Source organism: Apteryx rowi, unplaced genomic scaffold (assembly GCF_003343035.1).
Source record: "Apteryx rowi isolate R43461 unplaced genomic scaffold, aptRow1 scaffold_94, whole genome shotgun sequence".
In the NCBI taxonomy this organism is placed as follows: domain Eukaryota; kingdom Metazoa; phylum Chordata; class Aves; order Apterygiformes; family Apterygidae; genus Apteryx; species Apteryx rowi.
In genome coordinates this window covers 1,859,684-1,866,957 of record NW_020451249.1, presented here as the reverse complement: position 1 = coordinate 1,866,957, position 7,274 = coordinate 1,859,684, and the positions used below count along the sequence as shown (strand labels likewise).

The window sequence follows — 7,274 nt, the reverse complement described above, 5'->3', positions numbered from 1 at the left end:
GACATGAGACAGAAGGCTGATAAAGACAGGGAATCTAGGGTAAGCGATTATCACTGGGCAGCCTAATAGGAAGTGGTCTTACACGCTGGCAACTTAAATAGTCAAGTTTTCCACAGTAAGCACACTAACGAAAGCACCATAGGAAGCGATTAAAGGGCAAGAAGCAGAGGTCATTTGAACATGAAACTTTGTTCCTATCAAGTACAAAGGGCAGCATAGGGGAAGTAATCAATCTTAACTGAGAAGTGGAAAATAAGATGAGGACAGGCCAGGAAGGGCCACAGAAGTGCAGACAATGATTTGACGTGATAGAAAAGAAAGAGCCAAATGAGAGGGAGCTTTCTGAATGGATACGATTTGGGCGAGAGTCAGTGTTCRTCAAGGCCAGAGAAAAGGATGTTGTGTTAATAAATACAGGATCAGATAACAACTTGGACAAGAGTTTTAGTTGTGAGGATGGGAACAAATGGTTGAATCCTTATGGCTGAAAACACTTAGCACAAGAACAGGAAAACAAAAAGATGTCTGTTGGCCAGAAATAGAAGGAAAATCTCTATCCACCACCTGAGTTGTATCAGCTGAGACAAATTCTCCCAGGAGACTTTCTTTCCCCCTCCCACATTGTACAGCTTCCTCTTTTGACTACTCTTCCCTTCCCAGTTTTGTGTTATCATTTGGATGTCTATCTTTTCTTACGCAAGGACTTGACCAAGGAAAACAGTAAGCTTGTAAATCCGCCTGCCTGAATGTGTTTTTTTGATGTCTGGAGTGCAGAGACACGCTGCTGAAATTTATGGTTTCCAAGGAGGAGTGAGAGAGGGAGAAATTTATGTTAGGAAAATGTGACTGTCATCTTAGTTTATCTCCCAGTTTTGTAATGGAAAACAGGCATTTGACAAACATACACACAAAGCCCAGCATGAAACTGTTTCGAACTCGAGCGCATTAACCAAGAACCATTCCATAAAGACTGGTAATAATAATAGTAATAATGCAATAAATCACACACCATCTGTAACACCACCATCCACCTCGTGGGGAAGAAAGTACCCTGGTGAGAATCAAGACAGCATCATCTCTTTCCTCTTCCATCTGCTTTAGTCTGTCTGTATCAATCAAAAGACTTCGGATCCTCGACTGACCACAAAAAAACCTCAGTCTTTACAGAAGCTGTTGTACACTACGCAGGCAGCAAAGTAAAATGTACTGCTACACCAGATTTACTGAGGACGCTTCAAAGCCTTAAAGTGACAGCTCCAGGAAAGCCCACCCTAAGCACATGGATTACCTGAAAATGTTCAGCTCTTTACACTGCAGCAGGCGAATAACTCGAGCAACTCAAACAATTAGCTGGAAGGAGTTAATCCATTAAAATAGAAATGCCCTAATTTGTATATTAAAGAACACAGACAATTTTGCATTCCTGCTAAATGAGTGTGCTTCTCAGTTCTTGGCACTTCATTTGGAGTTTGAATTTAMGGCAGGAAACAATATAGATTTTGCTTTGTCTTTCTTCGGACAACCACAGTTTATTTTTTGAGACTATTCGCAAGGAAACTTGAAACTTGCATTAAGATAGAGAGTACCTACTTGATATGGTACCGAATAATTTGAATTTAAAGCTACCTCAATTTCTGAAGTTTAAACCAAGCCATTTCAAAGTATTTAAACGATTTGCAAGCGTTTAGACAGGAAGCTTTTCTATACTCACCCTTAAGGAAGTGGTGGCATTATTGATATATGTCCTGCACTACATTAAATGTGGCTGTGGAGTTATTTATGTGCTTTTCCTGACTTCTTTTGACACAGGAGTTGATTGCAGTGCTGTATGATTACGTCTGCATCTCTGAATCTTTCTTTCTCAGCTGGAAGGTCTCAAGTTCCAAGCTGGGATTCCCTCTCCACCCCCTTCTCATGTACTTAACCCTCCTTCTGCTGAAAGTGTCTGGTAAACACCCACAAAAAACTTTTAGGTAGAAAGACTGCAGAGAGGGAGGAAATGGGAAGGCTGCATTTTAAGAGGAAAAAAAAGTGTTTTCTTAGATGCTCCCTGCTTATTAACTCTGTGCTACAAGAAAGCTCTTTCTAATTACGGTCTTTTTAGCTATGGACCCTTAGAAACTGGTCCCAAAAGATTAAGGATTTCAAGCTTTTTTTTTTTTAAATTGTTTCTGTCTTGAATTCTTTTTCTTATGATCCTTATCAACCCCACTCTCCTCCCTCGGTTCCCAGACCACCTACGGATAGCAGCATTGTTCACGAGTAAGACTTTTGCTGTCGGCTACAAACAAGCATCTGTGTACAAGAACCGATCGCGTTTCCATTGCACTGGTCGTACCCCAGAAAAATTCACTCCTAGCCCAGCGCAGCCTCCACACATTGCAAACTGTGAAGCAGATGAGAGGAAGTGTACTCCCCCTTCCAAGGACAATTACGTGGGATGAAATAGCTGCCACTATCACCCGAGTGCTGAGCCACAGGCTTCCTGAGACAGTCCCACAGTCCCTCACAGTGGGCCAGCCTGCCGCTGCCCGTTCTCCGCAGCTTGTTCAGGATTTGAGCAGATACAACAGAAGGAATAGAAACAGCACCCTGGAACAGAGCTTAGGTGGCTCTGAGGGTTTTGAGCAAAGGCAGCATGCCTAGATGAGCACAGTCATTACAGCAAAAAATTTACATGCTATAGCTTCCATTTACTCACCAGAAATAGCACCTCTGACACATCACAGACKCCACTGCCATCGCGTATTTCTCTGGACAAAGTAAAGGATATGAACAGAGTGAGAATGGAAACTAAAAAGCTATACCCTGCCCAAGGTGATACATGGGCTGCTCGGCAACCTGGACCTAGCTGCCATGGAAAGGAAGCCAGCAGGCGTTGCTGGAGCAGCTTACTTGGTCACTTCGGGCTGTACTGGAGCAGCRGGAGCTACTGTCACCTCCAGGCTATGAACTGCTCTGGAATTTCCCCATAGCTATTTGAGGTGATATATGCCCCGTGTCTCCCAGATGTATGAAAACTCTGGTATGCAACTACTAAGATAAGGAAGACTGACCACCCTGGACTGAATAAATACTAACTTACTATGCAACATAATGTTGCCTTCCCATCCTTCCTCATAACAACTAAGCAAGTGACAGCCGATGGTGTTAGTCATCAGCATGAATCACTCTCTATATTTGGTATTTCCATGTAGGTATCTATGTTTTCAGCACTGCTTCTAACTACAGGGATTTCAAATAACTAGGGCAAAGAAACATCCCTGAGCAGCAGGGCACACTCCTTTGCCAAACTGCTTTGCGAGGGGATTTCAGCTCTGCCTGCTGGGGCTCCTGAAGGGTTGAAAGTGATCGTGGCAGCATAGAAAACCACCTGAACAGGTAGAAAAATGATTAACCTGAGTATGCTAAAGACTGAGTCCAACCCCTCTTTCCAGACTATCCTGCAAGTAGTTCAGAAATTCTCGAAAGATGGAGCTTCCGAGCCAAAAACCTCAAAGAAATAGAAGAAAAGCTCGATTTCAGTCATCTGTTGAATGACGCTCCTTGGCTGGCTCGCTGCCTAGGTGCTTTTTGCCCACCTCCTAGTCCAAATGGTGGGAGCAATTTACTGCCTCATCTTAGAAGCTCAAACCCAATTACAGCCATGGAGTACAACATTCAGCCAGAACTCCTACTTGGAACAGTGGTTCAAAAGAGGCTGCAAATGACATTATTTTAGTTGGAATTTGTGCCTTTTTTCCTAGGGAATTGTCTGGGTTAGTGTCAAAGGTGTTTCCTGGCATCAAAAAATAGGAGGTAGAACAAGGCCTTTTCAATTAGCTAGTTCATTCCCAGTCAGTGCAGTTCTTTGCTCCATGCGTTTGCTCAGCTACTCACAGCCTGCACTTTTCCCCTCCTAGGAAGGATGCACATTCACCACATTTTGTAATGAGAGGACCAGTCAGCATGCAAACCATTCCACACCCAACAATAAAGTGCTATGATACTGTTTATGTGCAGACAGAAATTGTAGTACATGTATTGGAGAACTGTTGCTCGCATTTTATCTCTGTCCAAGTCAATGCAGTGAGTTTGTGTGAAAGACAAAGTTCAGCTGGGCCATACTTTTTTCAGTACGTTAACAAACTTTATTTAGAAATTTACTCTATCAGCAGCTGGGCCTTTTTAGAGAATCCAGAACAAGGGTATTGGACTAGTGATGGATTTTATGTTTCTGGAAGCCCTTGTGCCAATCTCATTTTCACATAGCTGCAATTTGAAAATAGGAGAAGTGCTCAAGACACAGAATGGAAATGCTCCAGGATTTTCATTAGAGCTGAAACCCTAGAGAATGGGACAGGGGAAAGCCCCATAAACTAGAGAAATAGGCACACAAGACCTACACGAGAACATTTCTCATCAACAGAGGAACAAAGAKGAATGAGCCTTCAAGCAGGCTAGTGAAGGCCACAGAAAATTGTTTCAAGCTAGAACTAGATACTTTCATCAATTAAGGACTGCATGGCATGACAGCAGCAGGGGTTAATGCTTTCATTATAARGGTTTGGTCTGCTCAGTTACTTGGCACTGAACAAGGATGGAAGAGGAAACTGCTCACCATTTGTTGACCTCTTGCTGTGTCACATCTGTGCTGGATGAGTCTCAAGGTTCAGGCTTTCTGCTGGTTACCTGAAAGGGTCAACAGGACTTTCTGATGTCACAGGACATTACCTCCCAGCCCGCACCAGCTTTGTGATGCAGTGTGATGGGTCACAACGAGACATGGAGGGTTGCAGAGCCTGTGCTAGTACTTGGAGGGTACTACATAAAGAAACCTTCCCGTGTACAGCTTCTGTGTTTTATTCTTGAGTTTAATTTTAAACTAATCTTCAGATTTAGAGTCTGAAAGGAAATTATTTCAAGGACAGATTGGCAAGAAACAGATATGGCCCCCCTTTTCCTGAGTGCATGAGATAATCCAGTTCCTAGGAGTGTCTGAATGTCTTCTCACTACAATGTCCGGCCACTGCAGGAAACCAGGACATTGGCAAAGCTCTCAATCTTTTATACCTTTTACTTGTACATTTTAATTTTACAGTTTTTAAATCAGGGACATTTCATACATTATTGGGCAGTGTTTTATGGCACATGCTGTGCAGGCAGTGAATAGATGCAATGTTCCCAGGTGGTTTCTGAGTTCAGGGAATGGATTCAGTGAACAACATGGGCCGTACCATGTCGATATATTTGTCTAGACACTGGTCAAACTGCAGACTGTGGGAACCAGGGACATCCCTTGTGCTGTTATCACAGAGCACTAGGCTGCTGCAGATCCGTGAATACTCCCATTACTTTCCCCTCCGCTTGCCACCGTAGCCTGTGGCTGCGTTTGGTTATAGCCCGTTTTCTCAATTGCAGCCAGTCACGATCAGAAGATACCTAGAGATGGAGAATCCACCTCTCTTGGCAATTCGTTTCAGTCATTAATCTTTTTTCACTCTTATCATCAAACTTATGCATCTAATTTCCCACTTGAATTTGACTGGCTTGTGGCTCTTGCAATTCCCTCCCTGTCCAAATTAAAGAGCTCTTTATTAGCCAGTGTTTCCTTCCCAAGAAGAATTTAAAGGAACACTCTAACCAATGGGCTTTTCAATCTCACTCTCTATTTACCCCAAGTCTGTGCATTGATTAAAGCAGCAAAGACTGAGAGGGGCTCAGAGTCAAAAGTCTGCAGCCTTGAGGGAGTTTAAATCCAGACGTATGCTTTTGTCAGGTACCTTTCTAAACAGCACAAAGAATTTGCAGGCTGCAGTTACATGAACTGTTTCTTTGGCTTATAAACCCCCATATTCCTCCACTTGTTCCCATCTGTGGTCCTGCAATCCATTACCCTCTCGGTACAGCAACTCTCCAAAGGTCATGGTGTAAATTGGATCAGTGAAATGACCCAGGTTAGCATAAAATAAAAGCAAAATCACAAGACAAAAAACCCTCCTTAAAATAYTCACTTTCTATTTATGAAGTTTTATCAGGCCAAAGCGAGTCACATTTGCTGAAAGAAAGGAATTAGTGTAGAAAAGCGTGTCAAGCCATGCAAAGACATTTATGGTTGTCAAAGTTTTATACGGGTAAATATTCTTACAAAAGATGGTTTTCTGACAGAAAAGATTAATACCTTGCAAATTTTCCAGTTCTTATGAAAAAATAAAAATAAAAGGAAAAAATGATTTTCACCAATATTAAAAATGGAGCATTTTGCTTTTTGCCGCAGAAGAGTATTTCTATGAAAATGCATGAAAAAGTCAGAAATTAATGTGAGCACATGATAGAGGTGGAAAGCCTGGAGATTTTTTTGCTGGCTCTCTTTGCAATGCTGAGACAGAAAGTGCTAGAGAAGCTCCAAGTTTCACTCTAACAGTCATTTTAACGGAACTCAGCAGAACTTCGGGCAGAACCCCCCCCAGACACTTACAAACCATTTAGAAATACAGTAAGATATAAACATGACACAAGGCTTATAAAAATTACAAAAATGCAAAACCAAAAAAACCCTGCAGCCCTTCCTCTGCCCTCCGCCCTATCCCTGCCTACCTCCAAAGCTGCTGTTCCTTGAATAAAAGTAGGACCTTTCTGTCAATATCGTATTTCAAAAAATGGAGAGCTTCACAAAATGAACAACCTCTTCTCAAAATGAACAACAGACTCAGCATGTTTAGCTGCAGAAAGGAAACCTGAATGAATGAAAAGGGAGGAGGGGATTTAAAACAAATGAACAAACAATTTGTTTCCCAGCTATTCCTGGATTCCTCCCACCTCCTCTTTTAAGAACATTTGGGGCTTTTTGTTTTTCTTCTGGTTCTGTTGGAGAGAACAGGGAGTCCATTAGAGCAGGGGGATTAAGAGAGTTGAAGTAGGACTGAGTAATCAAATAGCTGTTGAATAACAGCGCTTATGCAAGGCCGGCGGCCGCAGCCAGAGCACAGCAATTCAGAAGTGCCGGGACGGGAAGAAGAGCTGGGCTAGCTGTGCTGCTTTCGAAAGAGCACATCCTTCCCGTTTCTGATTAAATCATACCGATCCGTGATTATTAGGGAAGGGTCACTCCAGAAGGGTTAGGACACTGGGGAGATGGAAGCAGGCATTTGGGGGAGGAAAGGCATCAAATGACAAGTTTAGGTGCTGTCTAACCCAGACTAGAAGTCGGCAGAGTTCTCTGGGCAAAGTTACACTGCTCACCTCACCACCTACTTGCGTTTTAACGTGGGTGCTTGGAAAGGAAGGTTTAATTT

The 7,274-nt window shown here is 42.7% G+C and overlaps 1 long non-coding RNA gene across 1 annotated transcript; it reads right to left on the bottom strand.

Moving 5' to 3' along the window:
• Nucleotides 1-2,701: 2,701 nt before the first annotated feature.
• On the bottom strand, nt 2,702-7,069 carry LOC112978456. The gene is made up of 3 exons (XR_003257909.1): nt 6,577-7,069; nt 4,601-4,671; nt 2,702-2,753 (listed from the first exon to the last, which is right to left on the bottom strand). It is a non-coding gene; the product is annotated as an uncharacterized LOC112978456 (long non-coding RNA).
• Between the last annotated feature and the right edge of the window lie 205 nt (nt 7,070-7,274).